The sequence below is a fragment of the Gossypium arboreum genome, chromosome 1 (assembly GCF_025698485.1).
Source record: "Gossypium arboreum isolate Shixiya-1 chromosome 1, ASM2569848v2, whole genome shotgun sequence".
Classification (NCBI taxonomy): domain Eukaryota; kingdom Viridiplantae; phylum Streptophyta; class Magnoliopsida; order Malvales; family Malvaceae; genus Gossypium; species Gossypium arboreum.
This window is the reverse complement of record NC_069070.1, coordinates 32,484,759-32,502,340: the sequence shown is the minus strand read 5'-3', so window position 1 is coordinate 32,502,340 and position 17,582 is coordinate 32,484,759.

Sequence of the window (17,582 nt, the reverse complement as noted above, 5' to 3'; positions counted from 1 at the left end):
CTTTAACTTCTCGGGCTTAATAGATAAATAAACTAGTTCAATCATCTTGCTATACATTTATAGTTCAATTACACATGCATATGTATATTTGTATATTCGCAACCCCTCTTACTAATTACTCATTTAGTCGATTATACACATGATTAAAGGTAACATCATGAATGGGCATACTTATATATATATATATATACATACCCGATTGTGCACCAAAAATTTGACTCAACATCACCTACATACTCCCTTTGATGGCCGAATATATATATATGTATAGTGTCATCTATAACATCATCTAAACACCTAAATTCTTCTAATGCACACTTGACCAACCTTTTTCCCAATCTAGCATAGCTTCACCTCCATTTCGATATCATATAAATTTGCATGTTGCTACATTTCTTAGGTTCAACATCTCTATGCCCATTATAGCCACTCCCTAACCCAATTCTAAATATCGGCAACATCCCTTTCAACTATGTTAGCCGAATACTCCTCCCCTTCTTAGTCCCAACTTTGGCACCTCCAACAAAATGACTTAACATCTTCACTTTCATGCTAACATAACAAGCAACTTAGTTCATCCACACAACTAACATGTCAATAGCATCAAGGTATCTACTAAAATTTTTTTTTTTAAGCTTCTTGTCAAATTCCAACTCTCCAACAACCCCAAATCCCACCATGGGATAGATAGAATTCAAACTAACAACCAACAATATACACGAATTTAAAGGAATAACTTCAACATACCTCAACTTAGATACTAGTATGGCCGACTTCTCCAAAGCTTTTCTCTTTTCTTTCACTTGGTTTTTCGCTAAGGGTAGCAAGGATGAACACCTATTTTTTTTTGTTCATTTTCTTATCATTAATCTTTATTTCCTCTATTTTAATATCTTACCAACATTAAATAATAATAACAACATGATCTTGGAAAGATGAAGCCATGCTTGGCCGGCCACTCAACTTAGTTTGGGGCATTTTGACATGCAAACCCAACTTTTCATAATTCCATACTATTTGGTCCTCACTTATTTACCTATCAAATTTTCTAAGTCTCTCAACTAAATCCTTTCGAGCAAGATTCACATTCCTAAGATAAAAATTGAATCATCAAATTTTTATACAAGTACTACCACATATATAAGGTATGCAAATAAAATTTTAACTAAATTTTATGACTCGGTTTTGTGGTCCCGAAACCACATCCCGACTAGGGTCAAATTAGGGCTGTTACACTTTGTATGTTGAATACTGTTACCGTTACTATTACAGATTCAGCATTTTGTGTGTTGAATACTATTATTTATTCTCGCTATTGCTACCATTCTCGATTCTTGGTTAGGTCTCATGTACCGTTAAGGCACATTGTGCCGTACTGGTGTGTTTGTTGGAATCCGTGTATCCACCAAGTCCGAGTCAAGTTAATAGGGACAAATGAAATAAATCTACTGATAAAACTAAATTTGAATGGTATAGCATATGTGAAAATTGAGAATTGAAATAAAGAAATAAGAATGATATATATATATAATCGAATGATAACATAAAAAGATTGAATTGTTCATTAAGTGATGATAATTGTAATGTAAAAGTATGTGTGTGATTTAATGTATTTAATTATAAACTGAATTATAGTGATACCACTGAGTATATGCATACTCAGCGTACGGTTGTTTCCGTTAATGCGAGTTGTAGAAGTCAAATCTTGAACCAAAGATCCAAAGCTAGACCCGACTTCAGTAAACTTTTTGGTGATGTATATTTTCTTTTGGTAATGTGGCATGTACATAGGATGTGTATAAAGGTTATTATGTTTTGAACATAAATGGTTTAAAATATTAGTATTACAAGTCTAAGAATTATAATGAAAAAGTTTATCCATTTCAATTTAATTAGTACAATGATAAATTTAAATTGATATTATATTGATTAAGTTGATTAGAAGGTATTTAGAATAGAAAATGAATGTGTGAAATAAATGGTTGAATTGGTTATGCTTGAAATAGATATGGTTTTAATTGCAGGGGGATTTATGTAGAAATAAGCAGAAATGCTGTCCAAATTTATAAAGAAAAATAAAAAAAAATTAGAGTACTTAAACGAGTCCCGTTTCACTTAAATGTATGTTTTAGACTTGAGAGTTCAACATAGGGATTTAGTAATTAAATTATGCTATGAATGTTATTTTATTTGTGAATTATTCATAAGTTGTTTGGTACGTCCGGTAATGCCTCGTAACTCTATTTCGGCAACGGTTCGGGATTAGGGGGTGTTACAATTATTGGTATCAGAGCTAAGGTTTAGCTGATTCTCAAACTAAATCAAGCTCGTAAATGAGTCTAGAAGTACATGCCACATTTAAGTCGAAACTGAGTCGGGTTTTTTTATGCTAACATATTTATTTGATTTTGTTTTATAGATAAAATGTCAGATGAAAGAATGGATAACGTTGAACAGGAAATATACACTGGGGTCGAGAATTTGAAGAAACTGAATCTGCTACACCTAGTTTGAATCCGTTAGATAATCAACCTCCTAACGTAGGAAGTGAAAGAGATGCCTCACAACTATTAAGAGATATAGCCGATGCATTACAGCATATAGCGGGAACTATACCTGCTACTACATCTGTACTTACTGTCAGACGGGCCCCGATTAAAGAGCTACAAATATGGTGCCACGAAATTTCAGGGATTAAAAGGAGTTGATCCATCCGTTGCTGAAAATTGGATGGAAACAACAAAAAGAGTTTTGCAACAATTAGATTGCACCCCCGAGAGAGTCTGATATGTCTTTGTATCAACTGTACAAGGAGAAGTGTATCTCGGTGGGAATCGTGGTTAGGCATTTGCTTGATGATCGAGTAACACAGGACTTGTTTCAAAAGAATTTCGGAAGAAGTATATTGGGGAATTGTACATCGAAGAGAAAAAGTAAGAGTTTTTAGTGCTGAAACAGGGTAATATGTCAGTACTGAATTATGAGCGAGAGTTCTCTAGACTAAGCAGGTATGCTTTAGAATATGTTCTAACCGAGGCTGATAGTTGTAAACGATTTCTACGGGGACTGCGAGATGAAATCAAGATTCAATTGGTAAGTCTAAGAATTACTGAACTTGTTGATCTGGTTGAGCGAGCAAAAATGATAGAACAAGTATTAGGCCGGGATAAAAAGTTAGAAATTGGTAAATCAGCTGGGAAATGTATGGGAACTACCAATTCTAATCCATTACCGAAGAGATTCAGAGAATCAAGAAGTGGTTGGAGATCAAGCTTTCGGTCTGATAGGGGTGCCAGAAGCAGAGAAAAATAGATTGCTATCTCTACCGGTAGTGTAAAAGCTTCGCCTCGAGAAATTGAAAATCTTGAATGCGATTATTGTGGGAAAAGACATTTTGGTGAATGCTAGAAGAAAATCGGAGGATGTTTCCGCTGTGGCTCTACTGAACACTTTGTTAAAGATTGTCCGAGAACTCAAAGTAGTACACCTGCCACATCTCAAAGACCGGTATCGACTGCTAGAGGTAGAGGAATGTCCAGAGGAGGTTCTGTTTCGAGGAGAGGAGGAGTTGGTAGAAGCAGTGATATAGCTACACAGCAATCTGAAGTCAGAGCTCCAGCTAGAGCTTATGTAGTCAGAACCCGGGAAGAAGGCAATGCTCACGATGTTGTGACAGGTATATTTTTACTGTATTCTAAGCCTATTTATACTTTGATTGATCTTGGATCTTTACACTCATATATTAATTCAAAATTAATAGAGTCGGGGAAATTAAAAATGAAAATGTCTAAAGTCCCAATAGAAGTATCAAGTCCATTAGGGCAAACAATATTAGTTAATCAGGTGTGCCTGAGATACCCGCTAATGATATATGATAAAACTTTTCCGGTGGATTTATTAATAATGCCTTTTGGGGATTTTGATATGATACTGGGTATGAACTAGGTAGCTGAACATGGGGTAATTTTGTACTATTATAAAAAGAAATTTAACGTTCAGACTGAAGATGGTGATAGTGTTGAGGTAAATGGAATTCGTACCAGTGGGTTAGCTCGAATCATATCAGCAATTAAAGTTAATAAGTTGCTTCATCAGGGTTGTACAGCATATCTGGCATATGTTATTAATTCTGATTCAATTGGAAGTCAGTGTAGTCAGATTAGAACTGTATGTGAATTTCCAGATGTATTCCCTGAAGAGTTACCGGGATTACCACCTGACAGAGAATTAGAATTTGCAATTGAAGTATACCAGGGTACAGATTCAGTGTCGATACCTCCATATCGTATGTCACCTACTGAATTGAAGGAGTTGAAGGTACAACTGCAAGATTTACTAGAACTAGGTTTTATACGACCTAGTACCTCATCGTGGGGAGCTCCAGTGTTATTTGTTAAAAAGAAAGATGGTTCGATGCGATTGTGTATTGATTATCGACAATTGAACAAGGTGACAATCAAAAATAAATATCCATTACCACGTATTGATGATTTATTTAATCAATTGAAAGGAGCTTCAGTATTTTCAAAGATTGATTTAAGATCGGGCTACTATCAGTTAAAGGTGAAAGAAAGTGATGTACCGAAGACAACATTTCGTACAAGATATGGTCATTACGAGTTCTTAGTGATGCCATTTGGGTTAACAAATGCCCCAGCTGCTTTTATGGATCTTATGAATCGAATTTTTCAGCCGTACTTGGATCAGTTCGTGGTAGTTTTATTGATGACATTTTGGTATATTCAAGGTACGGATCTGAACACGAGCAGCATCTCCGAATTGTTTTGCAAACGTTACGAGAGAAACAGTTGTATGGAAAACTGAGTAAATGCGAATTTTGGTTATCAGAGGTGATATTTCTTGGTCACGTGGTATCAGGAGATGGAATTAGAGTGGATCCAAAGAAGATTGAAGCAATTGTTTAGTGGAAAACTCTCAAAAATGTGTCAGAGGTACGTAGTTTTCTTGGATTAGCTGGGTATTATCGAAGGTTTGTGAATGGATTTTCAAAAATAGCTTTACCGATGACAAAATTATAGAATGTTCCGTTTGTCTGGAATGATCAATGTCAAGAAAGCTTTATGAAATTGAAGCAGATGTTGACAGAGGCACCAGTTTTGACTTTACCAGAATTAGGAAAAGATTTTATTGTGTATAGTGATGCTTCTTTAAATGGGCTCGGATGTGTACTGATGCAAAATGGGAAAGTGATAGCTTATCCAACACATGATCTGGAATTAGCAGCTGTGATCTTTGCTTTGAAAATATGGAGACATTATTTATACGGTGAAAAATGTTACATTTATACAGATTATAAAAGTCTCAAGTATCTTCTATCACAGAAAGAGTTGAATTTGAGGTAGCGTCGATGGATAGAACTTTTAAAAGATTATGATTGTGTTATTGATTACCATCCAGGTAAAGCTAACGTGGTAGCTGATGCATTGAGTAGGAAAGAAGCAATTGAATTGCGAGCGATGTTTGCACAGCTCAGTATTAGTGATGATGGAGGTTTATTGGCTGAATTAAGAATTAAACCAGTGATGTTTGAACTAATCAAGTCAGCTCATTTAGAAGATGATAAGCTAATGAAGAAAAAACAAATGGTTCAGAGCGACACAGCAGGGAATTTTAGTATTGATAAGCATGATTGTTTGAAATACCGAGATCGGATTTGTATTCCAATCAATTCAGAGATTAAAGAATTAATTCTCTGAGAAGCACATGACAGTCCATTTGCTTTACACCCTGGAGGCACAAAAATGTACAGTGATTTACGGGAATTGTACTGGTGGCCAGGAATGAAAAAAGATATAATTGAATATGTCAATAAATGCTTGGTTTGTCAGCGGGTGAAAGCAGAGCATCAGGTTCCTACTGGATTATTACAGCCGATTACTATTCCAGGATGGAAACGAGATCGTGTTACGATAGATTTCATTAGGGGATTGCCATTGTCTGTAGGTAAGAAAAATGCTATATGGGTAGTAGTTGATCGACTAACAAAATCGGCTCATTTTATAGTTGTCAGAACGGATTGGTCACTTCAGAAACTTGCAGAGGTCTATATTCAGGAAATTATAAGGTTGCATGGTATATCGGCTTCTATAATTTCTGATCGAGATCTTCGGTTTACATCGAGATTCTGGAAACACTTACATGAGTCTTTAGGTACTAAACTTAATTTCAGTACAGCATTTCATCCACAGACTGATGGGCAATCTGAGCGAGTAATTCAAATTTTGGAAGACATGCTTCGAGCTTGTGTTATTGATTTTGAATCTGGTTGGGAACGTTACTTGCCGTTAGCTGAATTATTTATAATAACAGTTTTCAGTCCAGTATTCAGATGGCTCCGTATGAAGCTCTATATGGTAGAAAATGTCGATCACTTGTATGTTGGACAAAATTAAATGAAAAGAAGATAATTGGACTTGAATTGATTCGTGAAACAGAAGAAACAGTCAAGAAGATTCAATAGAGATTAAAAGCAGCTTTTGACAGACAAAAATCTTATGCTGATCTGAAACGTCGAGACATTGAATACTCAGTTGGGGATAAAGTGTTTCTCAAAGTTTCTCCTTGGAAGAAAGTACTAAGATTTGGCCGAAAAGGAAAGCTAAGTCCTCGGTTTATCAGACCATATGATGTTATAGAGAGAGTTGGACTAGTTGCTTACAGATTGGCTTTACCTCCGGAATTACAACAAATTCATGATGTTTTTCATGTTTCCATGTTACGAAGGTATCGATCGGATCTATCTCATATTATCTCTACTGAAAACATTGAGATTAGACCAGATTTGTCATATGAAGAGGAGCCAGTTCAAATACTAGCTCGAGAAGTGAAAGAATTAAGAAACAAACAAGTCCCCCTGCTAAAAGTATTGTGGAGAAGCCATAGTGTAGAAGAAGCAACATGGGAACCGGAGGAAACTATGAGATCACAGTATCCTCACTTATTTTCAGGTAAAATTTCGAGGACTAATTTTTTTTTAAGGGGGAAAGAAATGTAAAGACCCAAAATTCGTGGGCACCGGAAAGAGTGTATTATTGGGCCTCCGTCCTAGTGAAATAAGTTCGAAAATAATTATTAAAAATATTTATGAGCCTAGTGGTGTGTCTAATTAGGTTTTAATTAAGTAAATTTAGCTTAATTTAGAGTAATTAGCAAAAAGATTAAATTGAATAAAGAGTGAAACTCTAATTATAGATTAAAAGAAAGTAAAAAGGGCTAAAATGGGAATTAAGCCATTTAGCATAAGTTGAGGCGACAAACATGTTAAAATCTAAGATATTTTTAGATTTTAATTATGTAAATATATATAATTTAATTATTAATTACTCTTTATTTAAGTATATAGATATTTACTATTTATTATTATTCTATTAAATAATAATTTATATTATTAAATTATGATTATTATTATTAAAATAAATTAAAATAAAGACAAATGTATGGTGATTAAATTATACAAGTGTAATGCATATATTTATACATTTGTAATATATTTATTTAATTACTTTTTATTTAAGTAAAAAAAGATTTTATCATATTAAATATTAAATTATATAAACCAAATAAAATAAGGACAATTGGATGGTGATGATAATAGGCAAGTGTAAAATATATGTGTGTCCAATTGTAATATATATATTTGTTATTAAATAAGATATTTATTATTATTATTATTATTATTATTATTATTATTATTATAAAGTTAATAAAATAAAAGAATAAAAGAAATGAAATAAATAAAGAAATAAAACAAAGTAAAAAAAAAAAGAAACAGAGGACATTTCGAAACAGAGCAGGAAAGAAAAAGGAAAGAAAGAAGAAATGGAAAATTAAGGTTTTAAAGCTTGAAGTTTAATTGCTAATATCGAGCCTGAAGCATCGGCCCAAAAAGGAAAAGGAAATATCGTCGAGGATTAAATCCGAAGAGAATTCTGGTTTGTATCACTATAACTCAAGCTTTGTAATTAATATGTGTTTAATTTAATATGAATGTGTGGTGAGTATTTTAAGGTAAGTATTTAATGAACTGATAAAATTTGTGATTTGGTATTAAAATTGAGATTGATACTGAACTGAATTATGGGATATTGAATATTGTTTTGAATACCGAATTGAACTGTAAAATTACTGAATAATGTTACATATATTGCATTGAACTGTAAAATTTCTAATGAAGTGAATTACTGTATTACTGTGAAAATTGATCAAAATAATAAATTATAATTAATATTGAATCGAAATGGAAATTATATTGAAAAATGATTTAAATACTCTATTAACTAGTCGGGCTAGTCGGATATAGTTGGTATGCCATAGGATATGGAAGAGTACGGTTTTTGCTTCTTCGATCGAGCACTTATGTCACGGCTACTATTATCGTTACCATTATCATTATTCGATTCAACACTTTGTATGTTGAATACTGTTACCATTATTGTTACCGATTCGACACTTTGTATGTTGAATACTGTTACCGTTATTATTACAGATTCAGCACTTTGTGTGTTGAATCTTTATTCTTATTCTTGCTATCGCTATCGCTACCATTATCGATTCTTGATTAGGTATCGTATACCGTTAAGGTACATTGTGCCGTACTGGTGTGTTGGTTGGAATCCGTGTATCCGCTGAGTCTGAGTCAAGTTAATAGGGACAAATGAAATAAATCTACTAATAAAACTAAATTTGAATGATATAGCATATGTGAAAATTGAGAATTGAAATAAAGAAATAAGAATGATATATATATAATCGAATGATAACATAAAAAGATTGAATTGTTCATTAAGTGATGATAATTGTAATGTAAAAGTATGTGTGTGATTTAATGTATTTAATTATAAACTGAATTATAGTGATACCACTGAGTATATGCATACTCAGCGTACGGTTGTTTCCGTCTGCAGTTGTAAAAGTCAAATCTTGAACCAAAGATCCAAAGCCGGACCGACTTGATAAACTTTTTGGTGATGTATATTTTCTTTTGGTAATGTGGCATGTAAATAGGATGTGTATAAAGGTTATTATGTTTTGACTATAAATGGTTTAAAATATTAGTATTACAAGTCTAAAAATTATAATGAAAAAGTTTATCCATTTCAATTTAATTAGTATAATGATAAATTTAAATTGATATTATATTGATTAAGTTGATTAAAAGGTATTTAGAATAGAAAATGAATGTGTGAAATAAATTGGTTGAATTGGTTATGCTTGAAATGGATATGGTTTTAATTGCAGGGGGATTTATGTAGAAATAAGTAGAAATACTGTCGAAATTTATAAAGAAAAATAAAAAAAATTAGAGTACTTAAACGAGTCCCGTTTCACTTAAATGTATGTTTTAGACTTGAGAGTTCAATATAGGGATTTAGTAATTAAATTATGCTATGAATGTTATTTTATTTGTGAATTATTCATAAGTTGTCTGGTACGTCCGGTAATGCCTCGTAACTCTATTCCGGCGACGGTTCGGGGTTAGGGAGTGTTACATGAGCAAAATATTAAATTCCAACAACATTAGAGACTAAAGTAGAAATTTTAAGCCTAAGTGACCAAACCAGAAACATGCTAATAATTAGATGACTATTTTTATAGTTTACCCAATATTTAATTTTGAAAAAGTTGAGTGACTAAAATAAAAAAAAGTTACTAGTTGAATGACCAAAAATAGAATGAATTGAATAGTTAAGTGACTATTCTTATTTTACCCTAAATATTATTTTAAAAATATTTTATTTTTATATTTTATATAAAATCTATAAATTTAAATTAGCACGTAATAAAATATGACACAAGCCAACATAATTTTTAAAGCTTAAAAAATATGAAATTCTTGTAAATATATTTGTTATACAATTTTTCATCCACATTGTGGATATGTGAGTCTAGTTTTATTATAAAAAAATAAACATTATTGTGAGGATATTTTTATTATTTTATATTTTATACAAAATATATATAATGAGATTTAAACTTAAAACACAACTATTAATATTATAACTTTACGACAAAGCCTTATTTGTTTGTTACTTAATATATAATTTTTTCATTCACATTATAATTATGTCAAAATTTATCCAAAGGTCAAGTTATCAATCAAAATTGGAATGCCCGCTTAAAATTTAAAAAAAAATTAAAATTTTTAAATCTAAACATAAAACATATTCATATCATACTTAAATTTAACAATACTTTTTAACTCCAATCTAAATTTACCGGACACATAAACCTTTGGACTGAATTAGATATAAAGCGGTGAACATTAAATTTGCGGTCAAAATAATTTAGAGTAGACTAGATTTTGGACAAGTTTTTCTTACATTTTGACGGTGTCTTGACTTTCTTACAAGCTAGCATTTCCCAATCAAATAACACCAAACTTATCATCATTTTAACTTTTTCTTTGAATTTGCTTGGGAATTCATCATTCACTTTCCTTTATTATTTTCTCTCTTGAGAAAAGTTGAAACTTCTGAGTTGCATATCTCAATCATGGACTTAGTCCAAATGGCCAATATATTCATTTAATTATTTATTTATTGGAACATAACCAATTGACTTTTGAATTCTTCTAAGTTGATATATTATATTGGTCATGTTGAATCAGATGCTATAGAATCCAGAAAAACCATCATACATGGTAGCTTAGGAATCTTCATAAAATACATTACTAAATTATTCCTTTGGAAATTGGAGTTTTGTTTGTTTTTTTTTTTATTTGAAAGAGTTGAAAGGAATTGAGTTTCTTTTTCTGGCAAGAAAGCGTGTAACAAATAAGTTGAGTTTTGGTAGAAGAAAACTTTTTAAACCTAAATATATATATATATTTTTTTTAATATTACATTGTTGAGTGTTTATTTTATTTTTCTATTCCATTTTTATATTTTTAAGGTACCGTTCTTTGATGTGATGTACTAAGATCAGATAGGCCCCATGTATGTTAACTGTATCCTTTCTTAGAATTAGCACGTATCCTCCTAGTATGAGTTCGCATGCATGGTGGCGAAGTGCATAAGCGAACCAAAGTGGCAAACTACACGATAGCGAACTACATACCTATTGAAGTAAGAAGAGATGGGCTAAACTTGGCCAGGTAGCGAGTCGGTTCAAGAATGGGAAACAACGGAACACTATAACAATTTGTCCCCCGTCTAGTTAAAGAAGAGATACAAAGTGGCTCTTCTTAGAGCTTGTAGAAGCGAAACGTGGGATCTTTGAATTGAAACTTACTGCATACGCCTTTTGTATAGGACTTATTATATACCTCATACCACGCGGTATGAGAATATAACTGTAAAAAATCAATTGGGTTTTGTCTTCTAAAGAAACGACCCGTCAAGTTTTAAATCTCTTTAAAAGGACCAATGTTTAACCTTAAAACTATCCAACCACTTGAATTTTGAATCCTAAGAAAGGAGTGTCTTTGAGAAGAAGAATCGACGTTCAAAGGTAAATGCAACACCCTCAACCCGATTTGATTCACCAGGTTTGGATTTAGGTGTTACTACACGACACAAAACATTTAACAAAAATAGTTTACAATTTCTCAATTATTTTAAAACTATTATTTGTAGTTCCAAAAGAAAACTTAACATTTGGAAATTTAAAGTAAAATATATGATAAATAACTTGTTATATTAGATTTGATACATATATTTACAAGTTATAAATTATTTTAAGATAGAGTCAAAGGGTGTATTCAAGACTATGCGACAAATCCATTGTATGCATAGTAACCCACTCTGGCACCAACCTGGCATACTCTTGGCATTGTCCCTCCAAGCGAAGCCTCTACTCAACATATCTGAAAGGCAATAACAAACCTTATAAGTACACGAGTACTTAGTGAACTCACTATAACCATACCTTTATGGATACTTTGCAATCTTATATGAATTACCATGAGTCAACCATTTTCTGCACCATTTACTTCAGTTGATACCATCACAGTGTTGTTATTCCTTTATAAGCCAGTTATCATACCTTAATCATACTTAATCTTCCATATCTTGATATTTGAGGAGTCTTTCCAAGCATTTCATAAATTCTCTTGTCCCATAATACTTACTTAATAGAACATACCATTAGAAACCACTTCCAACATTCCATACCTTAACTCATACTTTTATTTCAAACAATTATTCACTGACATTATCTTGGGAGAATACATATATATGGCCGATACTTACACAGAATTTCATACTATTAGTTCGCATTCAGACACACCTTGAATCAGTTATATACACATATCCATACTGATAATTCACTGCATAGGCCACTCTGACGAATTCCATGGCGTAATATATCAAAATACTATAATTCAAGATAACATTAACTCTAGTTCAGAATAATTTTAGAAGAAGATACAATACCCCTCACTTTCTATATTTATAGATCATCATAACAGATACCTTTCTTGAAATAGATATACACATCTTTTTTTCACGGAAAAACCCTTAAGACTTAGTCGCTTATAACCCAGAACATATCAATGCTTCACCTTAACTTTACTTATTACATAAGTAAAAGAATTTACTCATACATTACAATAAAGATAAACATTCAGATTCAGATCTTACTAGACATCCTTGACAATTTACGCCACATAGGCCAAACATAACATGCCACACAAGCAACCACATAGAGTATGCCACCAAGGCATTCTTTTTTAGAGTTTGCCACACAGGCTATTCTTTCAGAGTTCGCCACAAAGGCTGTAACACCCCTTACCCGAGTTGGACGTCGGAACAGGATACAAGGTGTTACCGGACTTAAACACATATAAACATACATTTCCTAGATATGAAATTTTGCTCCAAATTAAAACTTTTCATAATACCTTAATGTCCCTACTATAGGCTTACGAGGCCCCGAACACACTTTGCAATTGATTCGGGATTAATCACTGCACTCTAGAAAAACTTTGTAAAATTTCCAGTTGACAAGGGTACACGCCAGTGTGGAAGGGCGACATGCTCGTGTGTCTTCTTAACATGGCCATGTTGAAGGCCCGTGTGACTCACACGACCTGAACATATCGAGACATGCCTGTGTCCTTAGCCCGTACGACTTTTTTTCGATTCGAACCTACAAGGGTTTTCACGCGGCTTGGCACACGCCCGTGTCCATAGCTCGTGTCTTTCATAAAGCCATGACACGCCCGTGTTAGCCCGTGTACAAAAACCTTGACATTTTTTTTCTGACGTCATCAACCAATTAAGGGCACACAGCCAAGGCACACATCCATGTGTTAGGCCGTGTCCTCCACACGGCTGAGACACACGGCCGTGTCTCTGTAATATCCTGATTTTGGGCCTAGTCGGAATAGTGGTTTCGTGACCACAAAATTCGAGATAGAAATAATTATTTTATGATTATTTTAAGGTCTATGATATGATTGCATGATTGTGTGAAAATTTCGTGAAGAAATTTTATGCATAAAGTACTTAAATTGAAATTAGGGACTAAATCGAATAATTTGCAAAACTTGCATTCTAGAAGTTTCTAGTATGAAATTGTTTTGAAATATTAATTAGGAGGTCTTAAATAGAAATTTTACCAATTTCTAAGTCTATGGACAAAAATTGGACATGGATGGAATTTTTGGAAAGTTTAGTAGTAAGGGCATTTTGGTCATTTAGGGGTAAAATGAATTAAAATACAAAATTAAAAGCCAATTTTGCTCATCTTCAACCCCATGGCCGAATATAGCAAGGAGAAACCATGGCTAGGGTTTTTCAAGCTTCCAAGCTCGATTAGCAAGGAAAACTAAAATTCGGGCTAAAATGGGGAAAATACCAAGTTGTGGACGAAATGGTAAAAGTAGCCATTTTTGTATACGAGTTTTGACAAGCCAGCTCAGAAATCGGGAACGTTCGGAGGCTCGCTCATACTATCCGTATACCATCTTGGCATAATGGCTTGTATATTTTGAGTATGGCATGTATAGCATTATAATCATTTTGTATATATGGTCTTATGATATGGTTATTGAGTGGTATGGAAATGCTTGGTAATGATTAGCCATTGGAATGGCTAATCATGATCATATTTGGTGTTTTGTATGTCAAATTGCTAGCTAATCCATGGAAACCATGAAATAGGTAAAATTGACCATAAAATAGATTCAGACAGCAGTAGTGACGTGAATTTGAAAAATCACTAAAAATAGTAGAAATGGAATTAAATAATGAATAAGTTATGGAATCGAATCTTGATGAGTCTATTTTCATATGGAAGAAGCAAAACAGGTATATGAGCTATATTTTATGAGATGTTTAAATTTTTGTGAAACAGGTCCAGGCGATTTCGGATCCCCTGTTACGACTTTGGAAATTCACCATAAATTTTACAAAGATAATTAGAAGTCATGATTTATATGTACAGATTCCTTATTGACTCGTGTTCGAAGTGCGTTCTTCAGCTCGTGATAATCATGTCAAATATGACTATACTTCTAATTTGATCTTGGTAATGTGGTGATTTTAGTATTGGGGTTTTTCTAATTTACGTAAGGATTTGACATCAATAAAGGCATAAGTGATAAAAGCGAGTTTCAGTTGGTATGGTGAATTATCTATTTGAAAGATTTCATGTGACAATTATTTCGTGATTATTTTCCCAAGTCGATAATAGAATTTCATTTTGTACGAATAAAAGAGTAAATAGTCTGAACGAGAAGTGTATATTTATTAGAAAGAGTTTGATATTAGTTAAAGTTACTACGAATGATAAGGTTTTCGTCTTGTGAAAGCTGAAAAGTTTATTACATGTTGACAGAGTTCGGATAGATGAGAATATTGGTAACCGAAGCGTCTGAACTAGACTAGTCTACATTGAGTAAAGACTTCCTGACTTTCAGTAATGTACTGTTGTATGAATTGTGATGTGTTTCAAGACAGTGAAGTAATGTGATAGTTTAGAGCATCCGATGTTACATAAAATTGGAGTTGTTAAAGGGGTTAAAGCCGAGCATTGGGATCTATCAAAATTATCCTTGTCAATGTTGATATTGGGATGGAAATGAGAAGGATTATTCTTGAGGCCATATCAGAATTATTTCTATAGCGGAAAGAGGAAAATGTGATGTATCCTATTGCTAAATGTTTGGCGAGATCTATAAATCATATCTATATTGAATGAATTCCTACTTATCAGATTCATGGAATTTCAGGTCTCTTTGATTGTTGGATTTCTTGGAATTCGGTCTCCATTAATCAAGTTAAGATCCGGGTTTTATGTCATGATATCATGGGAAGCGAGAAGGGTTGAAAATTTAAGAACAGTTGAGAGTTGAGGCTGTAAGCTTTGAGATCATATGAGAAATTAAAGAGATGTATTGGAGGTACAGTCTAAGTGAAAGTTCTTTGGCACGAATATGAGATTAAAAGTGAAGACCACTTTTCTGGTAAGATTTTCGGGGACGAAAATCCCTAAAAGGGGAGAGTTGTAATATCCTGATTTTGGGCCTAGTCGGAATAGTGGTTTCGTGACCACAAAATCCGAGATAGAAATAATTATTTTATGATTATTTTAAGGTCTATGATATGATTGCATGATTGTGTGAAAATTTCGTGAAGAAATTTTATGCATAAAGTACTTAAATTGAAATTAAGGACTAAATCGAATAATTTGCAAAACTTGCATTCTAGAAGTTTCTAGTATGAAATTGTTTTGAAATATTAATTAGGAGGTCTTAAATAGAAATTTTACCAATTTCTAAGTCTATGGACAAAAATTGGACATGGATGGAATTTTTGGAAAGTTTAGTAGTAAGGGCATTTTGGTCATTTAGGGTAAAATGAATTAAAATACAAAATTAAAAGCCAATTTTGCTCATCTTCAACCCCATGGCCGAATATAGCAAGGAGAAACCATGGCTAGGGTTTTTCAAGCTTCCAAGCTCGATTAGCAAGGAAAACTAAAATTCGGGCTAAAATGGGGAAAATACCAAGTTGTGGACGAAATGGTAAAAGTAGCCATTTTCGTATACGAGTTTTGACAAGCCAGCTCGGAAATCGGGAACGGTCGGAGGCTCGCTCACACTATCCGTATACCATCTTGGCATAATGGCTTTTATATTTTGAGTATGGCATGTATAGCATTATAATCATTTTGTATATATGGTCTTATGATATGGTTATTGAGTGGTATGGAAATGCTTGGTAATGATTAGCCATTGGAATGGCTAATCATGATCATATTTGGTGTTATGTATGTCAAATTGCTAGCTAATCCATGGAAACCATGAAATAGGTAAAATTGACCATAAAATAGATTCAGACAGCAATAGTGACGTGAATTTGAAAAATTACTAAAAATAGTAGAAATAGAATTAAATAATGAATAAGTTATGGAATCGAAGCTTGATGAGTCTATTTTCATATGGAAGAAGAAAAACAGGTATATGGCTATATTTTATGAGATGTTTAAATTTTTGTGAAACAGGTCTAGAGCGATTTCTGGATCCCCTGTTATGACTTTGGAAATTTACCATAAATTTTAAAAAGATAATTAGAAGTCATGATTTATATGTACAGATTCCTTATTGAGTCTAGTTTTATTAGAGACAAAAAGAATAGTCATTGAAGCTCTGTACAAGGAGATATCTGATTCGTAATACACAGAGGTTAGAGTAGTCAAACTCTGAAACAGGGGAGACTTTAACTAATAAACTGTACTAATTGGCCTAACCAAAAATTCTAGAAAACAATTAGTAGATAGATATATGAGTCTAGTTTCAGGAAAAATTTACGGAATTGGATTTTGAGTTTCGGAACTCGAGATATGATTTTTAAAGCGACTGTGATGCAATTAGCCAGCTTGTCTGGAAATTTTAAAATGAATTGTATGAGCTGTTTAAGTAATGAATTAAGTCCATTAACACCTCGTGTTCGACTCCGGAAACGGTCTCGGGTACGAGGCGTTACAGTCTCTGCTCGTGTGTTTACTACCATGCATATTAACTGGATAAATTTAAGGCGCAGGGGACACACAGCCAGACTACATGCCCGTGGGGCAGACCGTATGTCACACACGACTTAGACACACGCCCGCGTGTCTGCCCGTATGGACAAAATAAGGCTATCTACCAAGCATTTTTCCCACCCTTACTTGCACCAACCTACAAAATATCAACCAAAACCAATCCAAGCATAACACATATAACCAAATCAACCACAACCATGAGAAATTTGTATCAAATGTATTTAATAATAATCAATATTAGCCAACATTAATGACCTATACAAAATGAATATCACAACCATCATATGAGCCAACCCTTGTGGCTAAACTAACAAGACACTAAACAAAAGATTCAAGTCCCTATACATGCCAAAATCAAATGTTAAACTAACTATACCAAAGCTTCAGGTGATAGTGTGATCGATGCCTCCGGCGTCCCTTGATCCCCGATACTAGCTTGGTGGCACTATAAGAAAATGGAAAGGAGAGGGAGTAAGCATAAAGCTTAGTAAGTTGCATATAAATAAGTAACTACATCAACCATGCATATCATAAATCCACATAACATTCTTGAGTGAACATAATTAAATATCATT